This window comes from Phyllostomus hastatus, unplaced genomic scaffold (genome assembly GCF_019186645.2).
Source record: "Phyllostomus hastatus isolate PE091 unplaced genomic scaffold, TTU_PhHast_1.1 phas_contig_41, whole genome shotgun sequence".
Lineage (NCBI taxonomy): Eukaryota > Metazoa > Chordata > Mammalia > Chiroptera > Phyllostomidae > Phyllostomus > Phyllostomus hastatus.
In genome coordinates, this window is record NW_025333876.1 from 557,786 (window position 1) to 581,197 (window position 23,412).

General features: G+C 40.2%; 1 protein-coding gene and 1 pseudogene across 1 annotated transcript in view; one reads left to right on the forward strand and one right to left on the reverse strand.

Annotated features, from left to right (window-relative positions):
* ATP8A2 (ATPase phospholipid transporting 8A2) overlaps window positions 1–23,412 on the forward strand; it is a 568,312-nt gene that overhangs the window by 235,306 nt on the left and 309,594 nt on the right. The gene's annotated exons all lie outside the window — the stretch shown is intronic.
* On the reverse strand, window positions 8,771–10,166 carry LOC123822791 (annotated as a pseudogene).

The window sequence follows — 23,412 nt, forward strand, 5'->3', positions numbered from 1 at the left end:
AGGAACCTCTGGGACAACTTTAAATATTCCAACATCTGAATCATAGGAGTACCAGAAGGAGAGGAAGAGCAAGAAATAGAAGACTTATTTGAAAACATAATAAAGGAAAACTTCCCCAATCTGGTAAAGGAAATAGACTTTCAGGAAGTTCAGGAAGCTCAGAGTCCCAAAGAAGTTGGACCCAAGGAAGCACACACCAAGGCACATCATAATTACATTACCCAAGATGAAAGATAAGGAGAGAATCTTTTTTTTAAGATTTTATTTATTTATTTTTAGAGAGGGAAGGGAGGGAGAAAGAGAGAGAGAGAGAGAAACATCAATGTGCAGTTGTTTGGGGCTGTGGCCTGCAACCCAGGCACGTGCCCTGACTGGGAATCAAACCTGCAATGCTTTGGTTCACAGCCCGCGCTCAATCCACTGAGCTATGCCAGCCAGGGCAGGAGAGAATCTTAAAAGCAGTGCTCTTGCTGCTTTTTAAAGGAGACAGTTACCTACAAAGGATATTCCATCAGACTATCAGCTGATTTCTCAAAAGAAACCTTCCAGGCAAGAAGGGGATGGAAAAAGTATTCAAAGTCATGAGAGGCAGGCACCTACATCCAAGATTACTCTGTCCAGCAAAGTGCTTCCCAGATAACGTCAAGTTAAAGGAGTTCATCAACACCAAGCTCTTATTATATGAAATGTTAAAGGGACTTGTCTAAGAAAAAGAAGATTAAAACTATGAATAGTAAAATGACAACAAACTCACAACTATTAACAACTGAACCTAAAAATAACAAAAACAAAAATGAATTAAACAACTAGAACAGGAACAGAATCACAGAAATGGAGACCACATGGAGGGTTATCAGTGGGGGAGTGTGAGGGAGGGAGAGGGGGAAAAGGTATAGGGAGTAAGTAGCATGAATGGTGGATAGAAAATAGACAGGGGGAGGTTAAGGATAGTATGGGAAATGGAGAAGACAAGAAACTTATATGTACGCCCCATGGACGTGAGCCAAAACGCGGGGGATGAGGGTGGGAGGGGGTGTGCAGGGCAAAGGGGAATAAAGGGGGGGCGGAAAGGACAACTATAATAGCAGAATCAAAAATAGATTTTAAAAAAAGCTTCACAATTTTGGAATAACAGCTTTCCACATTCATTAGTCACTTAGGCCTTAGGCAATTAAGGCTAAACTCTTTAACACCTGAGTTCTCCTATCATTCACCTTGTTAATTTTAATTATCTTCTATGGAGTTAGCTTACAAACTATAACAACATAAGATACAAAAGCTACACAATTTTGGAAGAATAGCAGACTTCTGCCTCAGAGATTGTCCCCTCTAGAACACCCAAAGAAGAATAACTGAGCCACTTTCTGCCAGGCCATCCCAATCCTAGGCTGTGCCTGGATTTCCTGCCCATCCAACATACCATGGGTTGGGAAATACAGGCAGCTGCAGCACCATCATCTAAGCATCCTCGAGGAAGAAGAGCGGGAAAGCCAGAGAGAGCTAACTCCTGCCCGTCTGAGAGCCCTTTTATTTCAAATCTTCTTGCCCGTAATTCCATGCACTCTGGAGGCATTCAGTTTCTCAGCCAATGCTGTCCTAGACTATTTACTGTTGCCTTGGCAAACTCCTCCTGTGGCCCCTCCCTACTTCTCCTCAGTGATCTGATGAGATTTCTCTATAGCACTATCCTATTATATATATATACATATTATATATTTAATATATTTCACACATATATACAATATGTTAAATATTATATATACATATATACATTATATAGAATATATATATATATATATATACACATATGCACATATATCAATAGACACAAAGTAGACATGGCAGGCTATGAACAGCAATGATTGTGACACCCAACGTATGGGCTCCCTCTGAATCCTCCCAGGTGATAGTCCCCTATGCCTTCTTCTCTTCTCACTCCCACCTCTGTCCTGAACTTAGTGTTTATTATTCTCTGGCTTTTAAAAATAATTTTCCTAAATAACAGCCTTGTTTAGTTTCAAAAAAAATAAGTTTTATGTGATCTCCTGGGTTTTCCTTATTTTCACTCAACATTGTGTCAAAAAATGTATCCATGTTTTAATATTATGGCGCATTATGACGCTGCAGGATAATGTGCCATGCTTTTCCCTGTGAGGGACACTTGGGCTGCTTGCAGTTTTTTGCTTTTGTGGACAGTGTGATCCTAAACAGTCGTGTACATGGCCCCTGCTGTGTAAAGGTTTCTCGGAGCAATGTACCCAGGAGTGAAATTATTAGGTAAGTCGACTATTGCCAGGTGTTTGAGCATTTTCAACCATAGGTAATGATGCCGACTGCTTTTCAGAGTGGTTGTAGCAATTTACCCGTTTTTCGACATCATAAGAGTTTTTGTTGCTCTTTCTCCTCTCCAGCCCTTACTTAGTATTGTCAGACTTCCTAGCTTTTACCTATATGAATTTGGGTTCCACCTTGCGAAGTGCCTGTTAATGTCCTTTGCTGGTTTTTCTATCGGGCCATTTGTAATTTTTTGACTGATACATAGGAATTCTTTTGTATATTCTGAGTATTAAAATTTTATTAATTTACATGTGTGACAAATGTCTTCTCCCACTTCTTTGCTTGCTTTTTCAATCTCCCTATGGTTTATTTCAATGAAGGAAGGTTTGTTGTTTCACATCAGATTAATCAGTTAAGGATTAAGCCATAGATTCCCATCTATGGCTCAGTCAGGTTTTCTGTTTCTAGAAACCTTTTCCTTGAAACCACAAAGGTAGTTTCCCATATTGTTTTGTAAATTTTTATTGGTGGTTTTGTCATATTGAATTGATTTTTTTTTGATAGGATGTCAAGTAGCAGTCTAATTTTATTATTTCCTATGGGCATACAAAATTGTACCAGTGCCATTAACAGAATGGTTAGCTCTCTTTTCCCTGATTACCCTCAGTGCCAGCCCTTTTATCAGTCAAGTGCCCATATGTGAGGGGACCATTCTGGCATTTCTGCCCTTTTCATTGCTCAGTTTGTTTGTCTCTCTGGCAGTTGCATGTGATCTCTCCTCACAGCTTTGCAGTAAGTGCTGAGGTGCTCTGCGACTAGTCCCCCTCACCTCTTTTTCTGGAGATATTTGTCTCTTTACTTTTTCTATAAATATTCTGTTGAGATTTTGAGTATAATTGCCATTTAATCTACAAGTTATTTTCTGAAGAGATGATATCTTTATGACATTAAGTCAAATCATCGGTGACACGATATGTTTCGTATTTCCTTAATATCTTTTAAGCAAAATTTTATAATTTTTCCTTAAAAGGCAACTATGTATCTTTGATTTCTTTCTGGATACTTTATGGTTTTCTATGCTATGATAGATAATAACTTTAAAAATTTTTTATTTTCTACTTATATGTTGCTAGTGATTCTAAATGGAATTTATTTTAATATATTGTTTTTGTAATCTAAGAACCTTGCTAACCTGTATTATTAATTCTTACATGTAGATTCTTTTGGAACTTTGACATGAGCAATAATACAATCTTTGAGTGAGAGTTTTTGGCATGTCTTTCTAGTCCTAATGGTTAATTTCCTTTGCTCAACTTACCTTGCTGACCAGGCATGTTGCCAAATGGAAGTAGTCACAGGGCTACTTTGTCTTTTCATGATCTGAATTCTTATGTTTAACTTTTAAGAATGATGCTTATTATGGATTTTTTGTAGATACCCTTTATCATATTAACATTAATGGATGCTGAATTTGTATCAGGTACTTTTTTCTGTATCTGTTAAAATTATCTTTCATTTTTCTTCTTTCATTTTTAAACTTTTGAACTACATTCACTAATTTTCCAACATTAAACCAATCTGGCATTTCTGGAAACATCCAACTTGGTCATGATGAATACTTTTTTCTGTTTATTATTGACTTTTATTAGAAATATTTATTTATAACTTTATATTTGAGTGTAATTTGTAATTTTTCTCTTGCCCTTATTGGGTTACAATCTCAGAGTTATGTAGCTCACACAGTGAGTTAGGGCTGTGTTCCCTGTGTTCTCTACTCTGACTTTGTGTAAAGCTGGAATCATTTCTTCCTTGAATAATGTTTGGATGATGCTGTGATCCTGAGAAGTTTTCAGCAGGTATGCGCTCTGTTTGGCGTAACTTTTGGCACTGCACTGTGTCAAGAGAAGCCTTCAGAACTGGCACCAGTTCAGGGTTTCATTAATTAACTAATGCCGATGGGTTGAAGAAGGCTGGTATGAACCTCTCAGCAAACTGTTTCGCAAGCAGTGTCTGAGGGGTGGGAGAATTGGAAGACTTTCACATTCTGCATTGATGAAATGGGCTATCACCCATGACAGGGAGCCTGATTTCCTTACTTCCTCATTAGCGTTCTAACGTCATTCACAATATTATTATTGTTGCAGCTGAACTCCATCAGGGGTGAACTGGAATGGTGGGAGATGGTGACATTCTGCAGTTGCTGAAATGAAGTGCTCCCCCCTGCTGAGATTACCCCTCATAATAGAGAGGCAAGACATACTTGGGGAGAGGCCAGGCCACTATCAAATGCTCCAAACAGGAAACAGATCCCTTGGATTATGTGGAGCTGACACATGAACATGTTGCCCAAGTTCATGGCCCCAAGGAAATCACTAAAGGAAATAATGTACTGTCAGATCTTGGAACATAATTATTTGATTATCCTTTTCTGTAGTTTAAATGAATTATCACTAAACTTTACCCTAGTCAATGTGGTATATACCCCATGAAACTTACATTCTTACATTTAGAAATATTTGTGTACATACGGGCACATTGAATTGAGAGGCCAGCCATTTTGCCAGCTAGTCAGATGTCAGTGTTTTGCTTACTTGATTTCAGTGTATGCTGATAAACAAGCTCTTCTTTCCAGGTACAACAAACAGCATTTGTCATTTTCAGGAGCCTTTTAACTAATGGAACAGGAAATAGAAGGTAGATAATCACAGACAGAATCAGTGCCTGGGTTGAAATCCTGACTCTATCCTGTGTAACCTGAGGCCCTTTACTTAAACATTCCATGCCTCAGTTTCCTTATTTGTAAAATGGGGATGGCAGTGGTGCTCTGGGAAAATGGTGAGGATGACATAGGCTCATGTGTGTAGAAGCAAGGAGAACAGTGCTTGACCAAACATAAATACTCACTCATCTATTTTGAAGTAGTGCCCAAAACGTAGCTTTCACTTATGACTAGAAAGGCAACTTAAACTAAGTGATTCTTAATGAATTGTACTATTACTTACATTTGGATTATTTTTTCATTAGAAGTCCCAAAGGATGCAGATCACTGAAATTCATAATACATTATTAAAATGTTTTATTCATTAATTCAGGATGTAAAATGTTCAAGAAGGTTGATAAAAAGCTTAGACATAGGAGCTACACTTGCTTTTTAACCCCGAAAGGCACATACAAGTAATTGAAGATCAATCTCTGGTATCGAGTTCAGGAAACCAAAGGAAGAACATAAAAGGAAGAAATGCTTATTTCACTCACATGTGGAATATAAAACAAAAATTAGCAAATGGACTAACAAAGGAAAACAAACAGAGTGGTGGTTACCAGAGGGCAAGGGGTGTGGGTGGAGGATGAGGAGGGTAAAGGGGGTCAAACACATGGTGAAGGAGGGAAACTAGACTTTCGGAGGTGAGCACGCAACAGAGTATATCGATACCAAATTATAATGTTGTATACCTGAAAATTGTAGAATGTTATTAACCATTGTTACCCCTATTAATTTATTCATTTTCTTTTAAAATGTAAAAATAGTTGGTGAAAAATATTATATTAGTTTCAGGAGTACAATAGAGTGACTCAATACTTGTGTACATTATAGTACCTCACTATTGCCACCATACAAACTTATCATAATATTCTTGTCCAATACATTTAATTTTCAAAAAAGAAGAGCAAATGTTTGTCTCTTCCAGCTGGAGATGTGTGGGTGCTGAGTACGGCTCAGCCCCAGCAGCAGTACAGGTTCGTGAGCACACAGAAACATACTGGAGAAACCCTTCCCTCCTTCCCTAGGAGCCAACATTGTGCCTCAGTGTCCCATTTTGTAAAGCTGTGTTATGTGCTCAGATACCTACAGGGTGAGACAGGCAACCTAAATAACTGTAGTGGGCAAGGTAGGGACTGTCCTCAATGGCACATCATTTTCTTTTTCTGAAGAGGACAGCGATTTTTGGTTCTTCTGTTGTTTCACATACAATGGATAGTATCATCTGAAGAATTTCAGTGTTATGGGCTTGGAGTTTTGAAATCAGGGAAGCTTTAGGAACTAAAAGAGACATCTGAATATTTTGGACCACTAGCCACACAGGCCACTGGTGTCGTGTACATACAGTCTTCTCAGTAAGTGAGAGTTGGTGGGACTACAGAATGATGACGTCAGCAGTCAGTCATTGGCTTTTGTTAAGATTCTCTGTCATATTGCTCAAAAAAGTCTAAGAATTTGCAAGTGTACCATATGTCCAAACAACAAAAAATGACCAGGCTTTCTCCTTTCCTGGCTAAAATGAGTGATTGCTGCTGCTTTGCTCATTAAAGATATAGCCTTATTTTGGTTATCCTATCTTCTAGGAAAAAAAATTATCAAGACACCTCTGCTTTCTGACAGCTCCCAATCCAGATCAAAATCATGCTTCTGTGGACCTTTCCCCAAATCACTTAACAGAACCCAAGTCGATAACAAGCCCATCCTATACCTCTTTCAGAGGCCCCTCAGAGTTTCCCATAGCCTGCTGGTTCCCCGATTTCAGTGAGTCAGTAAATCCAACATGGTCCTACTACAGTCTGTCCTGGTTGCCTGTGGATGAAAGGTGCTGATATTCATGATATTATTACATAGTTATTTACTTTTTGGTCCTTGTGAAAAATTAAAGCAGAAGTACATATTGTGGGAGGAGAGCTTATTAAGGAAAGTTAATGGTAAAAACTGAATGAACAATTCATTTCAATAAAAACCACTTCCCAAATTGTTTCCCTCTCAAGGTTGCATACCTGCTGTCGATTTGGTGTCTGGGAAAGCTAGTGTCTCCATGGCAGGGTTGCAGACATGGAGTGATTCACGTTGCAGATAGGAGGAGGAGGTGACCCTTTGAAACCTAGTTAGAAAAAGTTCTTTCCAAAAGCTATAGATTGTGCTGATTATGATCTTAGCAGGTTTCAACCTGCTATCCAGGTCTGGAACGTGAGACAAGTTAAGATCAACAAGCTTTTTGTGGTCAAGTTTCATTAATTAGAGTTTGCTGCCAAGACATGGTGAGGAGGCCAACTTCCACTCCTGGTACCTTTCCACAGTTGCCTACCTGAGCCGTGGGGACCTGGCGAGGAGGCTTTGCCTTTTCTCAGACTAGCTGGTCCTGGCCTACACTGTGTCTGTGCTCCTGGATATAGTGCTTCGCTGCCAATAAGTGAAGGCAAAGCTTGGAAGGGGTAGAAGTCGGGAGTCTAGTTTGGAAGGCATTTCGCAAAAGTCAGAATAAAGCAGTTTCAGTCCTTTATCTAGACAGTTTAAATAGAAATTAAGCTGACTTTTATTTTTTCAGGTCATTTTTTAGGAAACATGCAAGATCTTCAGGCATTGCTGTCTCCCTTTGTAAGGCAAACATGAAGCTTTTCCTTGCCAGTTTTATTATGTCGTTGAATTAATAATGTAAAGACTAGATCAGAAGTCAATTTGGCAGCTGTGCCTTTAGGGAAATTTTTGGGAGAGTGACCTTCCATTCTTAATAAGCATGTTATTACATTTAGAATTAAATTCCTGAGAGCCAAGCTATCCCCTTGAATTTGCTATTAGCCATTTTTCCCTTTTATTTTTAATGAACTAGAACAAGGAGAAGCCAGCTTCTACCAGTATGCAGTCGGAAAGGAACTCAGAACCTTTTACTGTCAGACACTTATTTTAGACAAGTTTAACTCTTCCAAATGTTAGAATTTTGAAAGTCATCTACAAAGTGTCCATTTCTTCTTTCCTTAATTGAAGTGGAACAGGACAACACATACTACTTTGCCCACTTTTGTATTTGGATGCCTTCTCAAGCTTCAGTTTTCTTGCCTGAAGTAAAACACATCCTCTTCATTGGAATCTTGTTGTGATTCTAAAGTTCACATGGAAAATAAATGGGCCAGAAAGTCCAATAGTGCATCCTGTAAGAGATCTGGAGAGAGGATTTAAGCCATTGGATATTAGAGCTCAACTTAAAACATCAGTTCTTTTTTCTTTTTGTGTGTTAAAACCACTTTGTATAGTGTATTGCTTTTGTTAGGTGATTATACCAGAGAGCGTGAAGGTAGACACAGGTACGTATGGGTCAAGCTGCCTGAGTCTGCTCAGCCAGTGGCCCTGGACGGCGGGTGCCATCACAAGCAAGAGCCCCAGTCAGGTGGCAGAGGGGTGAGAGTGATACAGGGCAAGTTTGCTGTTGGGTGTTCTTTTTTTTTTTTTTTTAAGATTTTATTTGTTTATTTTTAGAGGGGAAGGGAGGGAGATAGACAGAAAGAGAGAGAAACATCAATGTGCGGTTGCTGGGGGTTATGGCCTGCAACCCAGGCATGCACGCTGGCTGGGAATCGAACCTGGGACACTTTCGTTCCCAGTCTGCGCTCAATCCACTGAGCTACGCCAGCCAGGGCCTGTTGGGTGTTCTTTATTTGGTCTGTATACTAGAAAGGATGGCTCAGATTTCAATAAATATTCAATGCATTTGGTGTGAGTGAGCTCTGTCCCTCAGTCTGCCCGGAATGGGCTCTTCACTTGGCAGTGACCCCCACGGCCCCTGGCTGCATAGTGTGTGGGCTCCAGTCTAGGGAGGGAACAGGGTGTGCACCCCTGTGCTCTGCAGAGAGGAGGGACACCCCTTCCCTGGCAGAAACTGCCAGGCCAAGCCATGCAAGGACTTGATCCGCATGCTTCCTGGTTGACTTTGTCCTGGAATATGTATAGATTGCTGGTGGCAGCTTGGACAGTAATGTTATCAGTGGGGTGCCAGGCCCTGTACAGAATCCTCTTATTGAAGCCCAGACTGTCCACACAGATCTCGTCTTTCTTCCTTTTCCCACCTCCCAGATGTGCTCTCCCAGGCTTCGGACTGGCTCCAGGCTTGCTGTTCTCTGTGGGAGCTTCCAAGGGTCACATCCCTCTGAGTGTTTCTGTCAAACATTCTGAAGTTGTTGTAGGATCCCGTCATGACCTCACTGTCTGGATCGTTCTGGCACCACTCAAACCTGTCAAAGATGCAGTCATTTTTGTACAGAGCACACAGCTTGCTTTGAAGGTACTCGTGGACCTGGTGGGTCTTGAAGGTCTGGCTCTCTATGTTGAGATTCCAGACCTTCACGACAGGCAGTCTCGCTGGGATCACACAGAGCCCAAGATCACGGCTACACAGCTGCATGGTCCCCTTGCTGCTGCTGTACACAAACACAGTGCGCCTGCACAGGTGGAACTTGTCCGGTTGATCACCCCGCCAGCTACTTCACGTTCATGGGTTTAATGTCCTCTATGTTAAAGCTTGTATTTGTGATCTCTAAAGGCCACAGATTCATCCTCAGGTCATCTGCAGAAAGGTATGCTTCATGATCACTGTTTGCAGAAGTGGAATTTATATGGTTATGTGCAATCATTTGCAAAAATTCATCATGGACTTGCTCTTCCATGCAGTTCATGGGCTTCAATATGGGGGCCCGCAATGCTGTAGTTCTAAGTGGGTCTTGAAGTCCATCTTCATCTTTCAAGTTATAACCTGCTATTTTATGCCATTCACTTATTTTCCATCATTTACCAGTTCTATCACTTGTAGAGAGTAAAAAATGAGCAGCATTCTGTTGTGATAACCACCTAATTTTATTAATTTGTTCTCAATTTCTGGACTTTTCAAACAGCCGAACTCTGATTCATGACTTTGAAAGGCACTGTAAAGATTATATTCTCCCCTAGAATGATGGCAGCTTTTATGCTATTGTCTCTACTGAAAAATAACAACTCTGCCACCCTTGTCTCATGTTGCAAGAAGATCTCCAGAGTAATTAATTTAAACAGCTGAGATGTCAGCTTCCATCATGTCCTCGTCAGTGGCCCCCTCTACCAGCAGGAAGCACTATAGCAAGTCATGTTTGCCCGTGGGGCAGCCTCTGCCCCAGCACCTCAGCCTGGCTGCCATCACCCAAAAGCCAGTTCATCAGGCACTGTGGTGCTGGGCTGACATATAATAATGGAAACCCAGAGGGCAGTTGAAAAATCATTAGCTAGCAAGTTGGATCTACTCCAATATCAAATAATACTCCTAAATAAGACATAAGAACTTCTCATGAATGATGTTGGCATAGAGAAATGACAATTTGAAACTAAATATTTAGATCCCATACTATCAACCTAAAACAAAATAAAAGGGCACTCCAGGTCAACTAAAGACGACTAATTATCAAACCTTAGAAAAAACAGTAGAAAATAAAAAGATATTATACTCAGGTATGAAAGTATGAAATAATAAACCAACTCATAAATCTCGAAATATTCCTTTATTACTACCAAGACCTCCTTGAGAGCAGAACCCGTCAGGTAGTCCTTTGGTTTCTGGCACCTAACACACCTATTGAGGAAAGCCCACATGTTTGCTAAGGAAGGTTACTCACTGCTACTACTGAAAGTGCCAGTGTATGTACTGGCCTGTGTGGAGCCTAATATTTATCTTTTCTTTCTCACTTATTAGCTTATGATATCTAAATCATGTCCTAAATAAAGTGAAAATTGCTTTAAGAAAAGAATGAAAAAGCAATTAGGAACTTAAGCAGGATTAAATCAGTATGCATCACTCTGGAGAAACTGTCTTTCCTTCTATCACTGGCGTAAAGCAAAATTTAAAAGATGTGAGATCTACCGTACCTATTTCTAACATCCAGTGACCATTAAAATTTGATTAAGCACATTCTTTGGAAGTGATGGGTAAATTTGTTGTTTGTATAAAGATATTGAAAAAATAAGGTATCAAATTTTAAAGTGAGAAAAAAAGCTCAGATGTTAATTGAGTGATTGTGTGAAACTAGGATTTATTCATGTGAAATCACTCATTTGACTGAGACTTTGATACTCTGTGCAGGACGCTTGAGGCTGCACAGAACAGTGATTAATTCAAGAATTCTGAAGTCAGACCGTCTGAATTTGAACCCTGTTTGTACTACTCTGTAGCTCTGTGACCCGGAGCAAATTACTCAAACACTCTTTGCATAGGCCAGGGGTATCAAACTCATTTTCACTGGGGCCACATCAGCCTCACAGTTGCCTTCAAAGGACCAAATGTAATTTTAGGACTGTATAAATGTAACTACTCCTTAACAGTTAAGTGAGAGCTTGGCACTGCTGCAGAGTAGAAACAAGGTGCCGTCTGGGTAAAACAAGGTGGAGGGCAGATTCAGCCCATGGGCCTTGTGTTTGCCACCTGTGGCCTAGGCTCTCCCAATTGTGAAGTGGTATCATGACTGACACCTACCTCCTAGGATTATGGTGAGGGTTAAAGTGAGTTAAAATATGCATATTCTTTAAAAGAACGTATAGAATATTGTAAGCACTGTATATATTGATTATCATTACTTGCTATGATCAATGGGCAGAGGTTTACTAGGACACAAAGGAAGCTCACAGCATCAGAGATGAAATTACTATGGGGGCTTCATTCTTGGTCAAGTTTAGTAGTTGCCCCAACAATGTTCCCCAGTTTTTAAAGGAAAGAATTTGTAGCCTTAGTATATGATTGATTAAACCTAAATGCTGACTGCCTCCGTATGTGATTCTGGTTCCCTGACTTACTTCCTTCTCTAGTTTTACCTGTTGAATATTTTTTTGTTAATTTTATTGAACAAGAGAGATGTCTTACTACTTTTAAAAAATATTTTATTGTTACTCTGTTACAGTAGTCCCAATTTTTCACCCTTTGCCTTCCTTTACCGAGCCCACTTCCCACTCCCACAGTCATTCCCCACCCTGTTGTCCATGTTGGTGGGTCCTTCATACATGTTCCTTGCCTAGTCCCTTCCCCTTCTTTCCACCCTTATTCCCCTTCCCCCTCCCCTCTGGTCACTGTCAGCCTGTTCCTTGTTTCCATGCCTCTGGTTCTATTTTGCTCACTAGTTAATCTTTTTTCATTAGGTTCCTCTTACAGGTGAGATCATATGGTATTTGTCTTTCACTGCCTGGTTTATTTCACTTAGCATAATACTCTCCAGTTCAATCCATGCTGTCTCAAAAGGTAGGAGTTCCTTTTTTCTGCTGCGTACTATTCCATTGCGTAAATGTACCACAGTTTTTTGATCCACTCATTTACCATTGGACACTTAAGCTGTTTCCAGATCTTAGCTATTGTAAATAGCACTGCTATGAACATTGAGGTGCATAAGTTGTTTTGAATTGGTGTTTCAGGATTCTTAGGGTATAATCCCAGGAGTGGAATTGCTGGGACAAAAGGCAGTTCCATGTTTAGTTTTTTGAGGAAATTCCATTGTGTTTTCCACAGAGGCTGCAGCAATATACTTCCCACCAACAGTGCACTAGGGTTCCCTTTTCTCTTCAACCTTGCCACCACTTGTTTGTTGATTTGTTTATGATGGCCATTGTGACCTGTGTGATGTGGCATCTCACTGTGGTTTTAATTTGCATCTCTCTGATGGCTAGTGATGTTGAGCATTTCATATGCCTGTGGGCCCTCTGTATGTCCTCCTTGGAGAAGTGTCTATTCAGGTCCTTTGCCCATTTTTTAATTGTATTGTTTGACTTCCTGGTGCTGAGTCATATGAGTTCTTTATATGTTTTGGAGATCAAAACCTTGTCCCAGGTGTCATAGGCAAATATGTTCTCCCATATAGTCAGTTGCCTTTTCATTTTGATGATGGTTTCTTTAGCCAGGCAGAAGCTTTTTAATTTGATGTAGTCCTATTTGTTAATTTTTTTCCTTTATTTCCCTTGCCCTAGGAACTATATTGGTAAAAACACTGCTGCATGGGATAGCTGAAATTTTACCTGTACCAGTCTAGTTTTCCCAACACAATTTGTTGAAGAGGCTATTTTTGCTCAATTTTATTCACCTGCCCCATTGGTCAAATATTAATTGACCATAGAGACCTGGGTTTATTTTTGGTCTCTCTATTCTGTTCCATTGATCTATGTGTCTGTTCTTATGCCAGTACCAGACTTTTGATTACAGTGGTATTGCGATCCCTCCTACTTTGTTCTTCTTTCTTAAGATTGCTCAGGGTCTTTCTTTTTTCCATATAAATATTTGAAATATTTGTTCTAGATCTGTGAAATATGACATGTATTTTAATAGGGATTGCATTGAATCCATACATTGCTTTGGGTAATATGGACATTTTAATGATGTTAATTATTCCAGTCCATGAACATGGTATATGCTTCTATTTATTTGTATCTTCCTTAATTTCTTTCTTCAGTGTTTTGTAGTTTTCTTTTTTTTTTAAGATTTTATTTATTTATTTTTAGAGAGGGGAGGGAGGGAGGGAGGGAGGGAGGGAGAGAGAGAGAGAGAGAGAGAGAGAGAGAGAGAGAGAGAGAGAGAAACACATCAATGTGCGGTTGCTGGGGGTCATGGCCTGCAACCCAGGAATGTACCCTGGCTGGGAATCGAACCTGGGACACTTTGGTTCCCAGCCCATGCTCAATCCACTGAGCTACGCCAGCCAGGGCCAGTGTTCTGTAGTTTTCCATGTACAGATCTTTTACCTCCTTAGTTAAGTTATTCTAGGTACTTTATTTTTGTTGTTGCTATAGCAAGTGGGATTTTTATCCTAGTTTCTGTTTCTGTTATTTCATTGTTGCTGTAGAGAAATGCCCTTGATTTCTGAATATTGATTTTGTGTCCCACTATTGTCTCAAATTCATTTATTAGATCAAGCAGTTTTTGGTGGAGCCTATAGGGTTTTGTATGTATACTATCATGTCATCTGCAAATTAGGGCAGTTTTACTTTATCCTTTTCAATTTGGATGCCTTTTCTTTCTTTTTCTTGTCTGATCACTGTGGTTAGAACTTCTAGTACTTTGTTGAATAAGAGTGGTAAAAGCAGATATTCTTGTTTTGTTCCTGAGCTTAAAGGGGAAAGCTTTTAATTTTTTCTCATTGAGCACGATGTTGGCTGTAGGTTTCTCATACATAGCCTTTATTACATTGAGGTATGCTCCCTCTATTCCCACTTTGCTGAGTGTTTTTATCATAAGTCAGTGCTGGATTTTATTAGGTGCTTTTTCTGCATCTATTGATATGACCAAGTGATTATTATTGTCTTTCATTTTATTTATGTGGTATATTACATTTATTGATTTGTGAATATTATACCATCCTTGCATCCCTGGGATGAATCCCACTTGATCATGGTGTATGTTCCTTTTAATGTATTGCTGGATCCGGTCTGCCATTATTTTGTTGAGGATTTTAGCATCTGTGTTCATCAGTTAGGTTGGCCTGTAGTTTTCTTTCTTTGTTGTGTCTTTACCTGGTTTTGGAATTAAGATAATACTGGCCTCATAAAAAAAGTTTGAGAGTCTCCCCCATTCCTGAATTTTTTGGAATAATTAGAGAAGGATAGGAGTTAGCGCTTCCCTAAATGTTTGGTGAAATTCACCTGAGAAGCCATCTGGTCCAGGGTTTTTGTGTGCTGAAAGTTTTTTGATTAGTTCTTCAGTTTCACTAGTTGTTATTGGTATAGTCAGGCTTTCTGCTTGTTCTTGATTCAGTTTTGGAAGATTGTATGTTTCTAGAAAATTGCTCATTTTTCCCAGTTTATCCAATTTCTTGGCATATAGTTGTTCACTGTAATTTCTTACAACCCTTTGTATTTCTGTGGTATCAGATGTAACTTCTCTTTTGTTTCTGATTTTATTAACCTGGGTCCTCTCTCTTTTTTTCTTGATGAGTCTGGTTAAAGGTTTGTCAATTTTGTTTATCTTTTTGAAGTACCAGCTCCTGGATTCATTGACCTTTAGAATTGTTTTTTAGACACTATGTCATTTAATTCTGCTCTGATCTTGATTATTTCCTTCCTTCTACTTACTGTAGGCTTTGTTTGTTGATGTTCCTCTAGTTCTTGTAGATATCAGGTTAGGTTGCTTATTTGAGATTTTTCTCTTTTTTACGTAAGCCTGCATTGCTATGAACTTCCTTCTCAGGACTGCCTTTGTTGTGTACCATAGATTTTGGGTTGTTGTGTGTTCATTTTCATTTGTTTCCAGATACTTTTTGATTTCTGACTTGATCTCATTATCAACCCCTTCATTATTTAATTACCGTGTTATTCAATCTCCATGTATTTGAATGCGTTTGAGTTTTTTCCTTGAGGTTGGTTTCTAGTTTCAAGCCATTGTGATCCAAGAAGATGCTTGATATTATTTCAAATGTTTGAATTTTTTGAGGCTTGTTTTGTCCTATATGAGGTCTATCTTTGAAAATGTTACATGTACATTTGAAAAGAATGTCTATTTTGCTTCTATGGGGTGAAAAGTTCTGTATATGTAAATTAAATCCATGTGATCTAAATCCATGTGATCTATCAGTGCCTAAATTTTCTTGTTGATTCTTTGTTTGGAAGATCTATCCATTGTGACAGTGGGGTGTTGAAAACCTCTACATTGACTATATTGTTGTAGATATCTTTCTTGATGTCCTGCAAGACTTTTCTTATACATTTGGGTGCTCCTGTGTTGGGTGCATATATGTTTACAAGGGTTATATCCTTTTCCTGGACTACTCCCTCAAGTGTTATGAAGTGACTTTGTCCCTTTATAGGGCCTTTGTTTTGAAGTCTGTTTTGTCAGATATAAATATTGCTACACCAGCTTTTTGTTCATGTCCATTTGCCTGGAATATTATTTTCTGTGTCTTCACTTTCAGTCTGCGTAGATCTTTTGTTCTGAGTGGGTCTCTTGTAGACAGCATATTGCAAGTCATATTTTATTATCCATTCAGCTACCTTGTGTCTTTTGATTGGAGCATTTAATCCATGTACATTTAACATTGTATCGATAGGTACTAGTTCATTGCCATCTTTCCCCTTTGTACCTGTGTCCTCCCCCGACCCTTCACTCTTTCTTCATCTTCTTAAAGTGGTCTTTTTTAGCATTTTTTGCAATGCTGGTTTGGTGGAGATGTATTCTTTTTAGCCTTTTTTTTTTTTGGTCTGGGAAACTCATTATTTCAACTTACATTTTAATGAGAACCTTGCTGGGTAGAGTAATCTTGGTTGCAGGCCTTTGCTTTTCATAACTTGGAACACTTCTTGCCATTTTCTTCTGACTTGTAGTGTTTTTGTTAAGAAATCAGTCGATTGCTTTATTTGAGTTCCCTTGTGTGTTACTAGCTGTTTCTCCCTTGCTGCCTTTTAGATTCTCTGTCTTTAAATTTAGCTATTTTAATTATGATGTTTCTTGTAGTGAACCTCTTTGGGTTCAACTTGATTGGGAACCTCTGTGCTTTCTGGACTTGCGTGACTTTTTCATTCACCAAGTTAGGGAAATTTTCTGTCATTACTTTTTCAAACAGGTTTTCTATCCCTTGCTCCTCTTCTCCTTATGGTATTCCTATGATATGGCTATTATCACATTTCACGTTGTCCTGCTGCTCCCATAAAGTATCATTGTTCTTTTTGAGTCTTTTTTTTTGTTTTGTTGCTGTCTAGCTTTTTTTCTACCTTGTCCTTCAGCTTGCTGATTCAGTCCTCTGCTTCATCTAGCCTGCTTTTAATTCATTCTAGTGTATTATACATCTCAGATATTCTTCATTTCCTCCTGGCTCTTATCAATGGTTTCTGTGTCCTTTATGATGCTGATATAGTTCGCAGTAAGTTCCTTGCAGCTTCCACAGAGTTCCCTGTAGTTCTCACTGAGCTCCTTGAGCATCCTTATAACCATTATTTTGAACTCTATGTCTGATAGATTACTTGCCTCACTTTCATTTAGCACTCTTTCTGGGGATTCCTCCTGTCTTTTCGATTGGGGGTTATTTCCTTGTCTCCTCATTTTATGTGACTTTCTTATTTGTTTCTGCATATTAGATTGATCTGCTTTGACTCCCTGTCTTCATTTGATCTGTGGTAGGAGACCTGTGGGACTCAGGGGTGCAGTCTCCTTGATCTACTGAACTTGATGCTCTTGGGACACCCTTTATACCATTTGTGTGGGCTCTCTGATTGTAATTGGTTTTTTATTGTTGGATCGTTCTTTGGTGGGTTCTTCCCTCTAGCTGGCTGGCTGAGAGTCACACCATCCACCACATCTTGAATACTATTGTACAAGTGCTGCCATAACAAACAAAACCACCCAGGAAACAAAACCCACACTTGCAATAATAACCCCCACCCACAACTACCCTCTCAACAGCAAATGAGCAAATATTAAAAAGTGTTAAGAAATTAAGACTATTATAAGAAAGGAAAAATGAATATGAGATGACTAACTTAAATAAAAATGATTTTGAGAGGGTAGAGGGGGGAGAAATAATAAGAGTAGGGAATAGAAACAAGGCAAGAAAGAAAGAAAGTAGAATTTACATTGTAAATAAAAAAGGGTGGAGGAAGAAGCCAAAATGGAGTAAGAAATAGAAAGAGTATAGTATGAGGTTTAAAAAAATTTTTTTTAAGTGGTGAAAAACATAGGAACCAAAATGGCTAAAAAGATCTACCATAGCAATATCAATGACAAATGAGCAAATATTAATACAGGTGGAATAGGAATAAAAAGGAAAAAAGAAAGAAATAAATAAAAGCTTATGAGATGTCTAGAGGAAAGGAAAGTCATTTTGAGAGGATAGAGGAAGAAATACTAAGAGTGAGGGGTGAAAACAAGGTTAAGAAAGGGAAAAAGCAAATTTAAAATGAGAAAAATAAAGGGCAGGAGCAAGGCAAAATGGAGTGGGAGAGGAGAACAGTAAAATTTGAGATTTGAAGTACAAAAATAGTGAAGATCTAGGAATAAAATTGAAGAAATGCGACAACAATTATCATATCCACAACCAATGAGCAAAGAGTAATAAAGGTGGAGAGAGAATAAGGATATTTTAAGAATGGGAAAAGGAATGAGAGATGACTAATGACAAGAAAAATGGTTCTGAGAGGCTGGAGGGGGTAAAAATAGTAAGTGTGAAGAACAGAAACAAGTCACAGCAAGAGAAAAAGTAAAATTTAAGACAAAAATAAGAAGAGAAAGGAAGAAGGCAAAATGGAGTAAGAGAAGGGAGGAACACAATATGAAATTTGAAATAAACTAAAATAGAAAACTACTGAAATAATAGGAACAAATTCAAAGGAACAGAAATGAATGTTGAAAAGCTATGCAGGAGAGAAAATAATGCAAATAATGAAGATCATGGTGGAATTTGTCCAGTGTTTACCACTGTCTTCTTTTTCTAAATTTGCCTTTGGTAATGTCAGATGGTTTCCTAATCTGGCTGTAGACAGCCTGTTTGAGCCTACAGTCAATCCATGGTCTGTATCTGTCTTCTTCAGATTTGGCTGGTCCCCAGTGTTCTGCCCTGCCAGCTTTCCATCAACACAGGGCTCAGTAGTGGTTCATTTAATGACCCTAGAGGACTGACAGTATCTTCTTCACTTGCCTCTAGAGGGGCCTCTGGTGTGATAGGGAGGGTGGGAACCCTAGGTTACCCCTGGGGGTGCTGTTCAATCTTCTAGGAAGATGGTGGGGGTGTTTCCCTTCCCCATCTTGGTCTGCCCAAGATTCTTTCCAATAATTTATGGTTTCTAGTGAATTAGGTGTCTATTTATGTGAGGGACCAATCTGTGTAAAAGAGGCATCTCTTTCCAGCTTGGCCCAAATACCAGCTCTCTTTAGGTACCTAGTCTGGGCAGGGCCCTGAACACCCCTTGTTGCAACTGTCTCTAATCTCTCCTCTGCTGGTTTCAGTGTACCAGAGCTGGAGGAACAGTGAAGCCCATAGTCTGGTAGAAAGGGCCCTTTCAGAGCTTTTTCTTCTTTTCCTTGCTGATATGCGCCCAGCAGGGGGCTCCTGAGCCTGGCTTCACTGATCTGCAGAGCCTGTAATCTCACAGGTGGGGGCTGGGCACACCTGTGAGGGGACCTGCTTGGCTGCAGTGAATCTCAGGCATTCATTTCCTGACCATCCAGGCCCCAGCCTGCCACTCTCACTGGAGGCTAAGGCCCTAACTCTCCACTCGACACAGTCCTCTGCTCGGTCCCACAGTCACTTCACTATTACTCTGGGTTCTTTGTTGGCAGAGCCATTGTGTGTGCACACACGCGCAAGTACAGGGTCCCTGCCAAGTCTCCAGCATTGTCTCAGCTCCTCTTTCAAAAGAGTTTCTATGTGGCCCGCAGACTGCAGCACTGAGCCCTGAGGGGCCTGTTCTCCGTGCGCTCCCCCTCTCCAAAAAGCACAAAGTCTCTCTTGGTCAGGGATGACAACAGCCTGCCAGAGCCTCCAACAGTTTCAGATAAAGTTTCTCTCTGGGTCTTTCTTGGTTGGTGCTGGGAAGAGTCCCGCAATGACACTATAACACGGGGTGGTGGCAAGGTGCTCTTGCTGCTCCCACCAGTGAGTTTCAGCCTTGGCCGGACCTGCTCCCACCTTGCTGTTTCTGCAGCCAGCACCACCCTGGCCGTCTCCCTCTGCCCACTACAGCTCACAGCTACTGAGCCCATCTGCAGCCTCCTCCATCAGATTCTGTCCCATTCACGGTTCCCATGGCACCCGGGCTCAGGGAGGCAATAGCTGTTGCCCCTTCCCCGGTAAGTACAACCATCCCTGGCTCCTGGTGATGGCGTGGTGCATGTCCCTGCCAGGGTGGAGGGCAGAGAGTCACATCTGGGTGCTGAGGTGTGGACACTCTGGAGGTTTCTTCCCAAAGAAGATACTTTAAACTCTTCAAAATGGCTCCTGCCCCAAATCTGCGCAGGTGGAAGTGCTGGGCTGGGCAGCGGCAGCGGCAGCTGCTTTGCTGGGAGAGCCTGGGCTGCCCACTCCCCTGGTGTCCTGCAGGTGGACAGCCTCTTGCCCACTCACACACATGCCCCGTACACTTGTCCCTGTGTACACACACTCACACGTGCTTGCTCTCACTCTCAGCTGGATTTTCGAGTTGACTGCTCCGGGGGTTAGCTGCAAGACTGGTCCAGATCTGGGAGCAAGTGGATGGAGCGTCCAGCAACTCTGCAGCCATCTTGGATCTCTTGCTAATTTTTATTTAGATTCTTTAGTATGTAAACAAGACTGTTCGTGAAATGTTCTGCATAACTGACAAAAATCTGATTGTAAATTAATAGTGAGTCTCTGTCCTCTGAAACAGTCATTCTGGGGAGCATGTGATCATAATCACGGGCCTAGAGTGAATTAGCCATCAATCTAATCTGGAAAAAAAATGAGAGCTTGGAAAGGAATAAACCTTACACACGAGGGTAGCGATGGGCAGTTACCTTTAAGCTGCAAATGCTGCTTAAAACTGAGCTGGTGGATCTAAGACAGGGCACCTGAAAAGCTGAGAGAAACCTAGGTCTGTGTTAAAGGTGGCTTATAGTATTCTGTAATATTTGGATACAACATTCTTTTACACAGAAGAAAAATCTGTATACAGAAGAAAATCCTTATATGAAGGTACTAGCTCATTTCTTTCTCTTTTTTTTTAAAGATTTTATTTGTTTATTTTTAGAGGGGAAGGGAGGGAGATAGACAGAGAGAGAGAGAAACATTAATGTGCGGTTGCTGGGGGTTATGGCCTGCAACCCAGGCATGTACCCTGGCTGGGAATCGAACCTGGGACAGTTTGGTTCCCAGCCTGCGCTCAATCCACTGAGCCACACCAGCCAGGGCTGGTACTAGCTCATTTCCAAGCTCCCTATCAGTGAACAGATGGCAACATACAAATACAAAGGAAAAGGAATCATCTAGAACTTTAGCAGGAAGGCAGGCACAGATGGACTTTTAACTATCTGCCTTGCCTTTTGTGCTGATTACCATTAGGCTGCCATCCTGGGGAACATACACAGGTATCCACATAAGATGTGGTGGCTCCATCTGGACTGTTGAGAAAATCAAATCTCCAGAGGAGATAAGTATCTTGGGAGATAAGATCACGCACATAGTAAATGGCAGAGCTGAGATTCAAATTCAGTTCCAAAGTTGATGACGTTCCTAAATATGTAGGTTTAATAAGATTCACCTGATGCCTCTAAAAGTTGATTTGGTGCAAATGTGACTTTTGCCTCAATATTAATTCATTTTTTTTTCTTGTGAGATATTTCAAATTCATTGTATTCATAGAATTTCAATTAAACTTAATTTTACTACTGAGCAAGTCTCACTTAGGTGTGTGGATGAGAGGGGTATTCTTCAAGTCAGCTTTGCAATTGAAATTGAAAAACTAGAGTAGGAATGTCTCAATTTAACCTCATTACCAGCTGTAATATTCAAATTGTCTCATAATCCATCTTCTTTCATGTTTCACTGAAGACGAATCTAGCTACGGGCTTTTATCCCTTAATCTCCAGGGTTGCATCTCAAATTCTCAGATCACAGACCAGCTTGTTTTTCAGGACCAGAATTCTCTTTTTCTTAGACCCATTATTTGGTGATATAAAGTGATAGACAACAGGACTTTATTACAGCCCATTATGTTCAGAGCTAATACGAAGGTTGCCTTTATTCTAGCCATTTTCTGAGAACAAAGACATTTTTGAGGGTCTCCTTAATAGGAATATTTATTAATCATTGATGCCTTAAAACCTGTGTTAAAACTTTAACTTTGAGGAGTTAATGGAGCAGGATGAGAGGGAAAACTTCTATAGTTTAACTAGAAACTATAGATGTTAGAATATGAATGATTAAAGTAATAATTCACTTTCTTGCATGCTGAGTGAAATACATATACCTTAAGTATTGATTAGGTTTAGGAAAGACTATGAAATTAGAATGGTAGTGATATTTGAGATTTTTATTATTGCCTTCCCCACCCATACCTCCTGCAGTGTGGGTGGGGTGGGGGTCACACACATTACTGTTAGGAGGCCTCTGTCTCTAGGCCTGCCTATAGTACTGACGTAAGCACTCTGACCACAAAAAAGAAAAACAGAGTTAACTCCCTGAGGTGATGGATGTATTAACTACCTTGATCTTGGTAATCATTCTATAGTTATATGTAGGTCAACTCATAATGTTGTACACTTTAAATATGTATAGTTATATTTGTCAACTATTTCTCAATAAAGTTTGGGGAAAAAAGAATGCCCCAGAAACTGTTCAAGACAGAGAGCAGTGCTGGGGCAGTGATTGCTGAAGCTGGAACACCAGATGAAGTTTGGATCAGCAGGGCAAGTATGAGTCACATGAAGACAAAACTGTGTAGGCAGAGGGAACCAGTTGATGGAGAAGATCTAGAAAGACCTCCAGAGAGAACTAGAGATGCCCCCTAAAAGATGTGGAAGGTTTGTCCACTTGCCTATTGCTGCCACTGTTTCTGGCTACCTGAGGCCTGGCTTCTGTTTTCTCTGGTGTATCTATTGACTTCACACCCTTTACCTTGAGGGAACATGTGACAGAACTAACCTATTTGGATGGTAGAGAGTCTTAACTGCTAGGGGGAGTGACACCTAAAAAGGCATTTGTTGCATATACTCAAGAAGGTGATCCACAATTTGGTCTAGAATGTTGGAGAATGAAGAACGTGACATCACATATAACCAAAGCCTGCGAGACCAGGAGTGGCATGGCCATGACTTCTTCCAGAGCGCAGGCACACAAGACAGTAGCAACAGCAAAGGCCATGTCCAACAGAGTCCTGGGTGGCAGAAGTCTCCATGCACAGCAAGGTGTGGCCACATAGTGAATATGTCAATTTTCCTTGCAGGGCAGGGTAGGTATTTCCTGAGAAGCATTGCTGTTCAAGTTACTATCCAGCTGTTCAGAATTATATCAGCATACCTAGAAGTCATGACAGATCATTGAACTCTTTTGAGTATTTTAGAATACATAGGTCAGAATTGGGATGCTGTCTTATTTTTGTCAAGTGTAGAGATGCTTTGTGCAAACTTTCATTTTGTGGTGTATGACTTCCATTCTGATCTCAGCAATGTGTACGAAATGTGGACAAGGTTGTGGGACTTGTGGGGAGCAACACTAATATGTGTTCACACAGTGAGCCTGTGCCAGGTGAGGGCTTCCTCTGAGCCAGTCTGTATCTCCATTCTCCAATCCTGAATGCAGAAATCATGGATTCTAAAGTTACATACAGTTACCATGTTGACTAGGTTCTTTAATCCAGAGCTAGGTTTTTAAGTCTTAGATAGTCATAAAATGTGTGGTGGAAATTTTAAGGTTAAGACTGGTGTTTCCTTCCTTTGTTTTGTATTG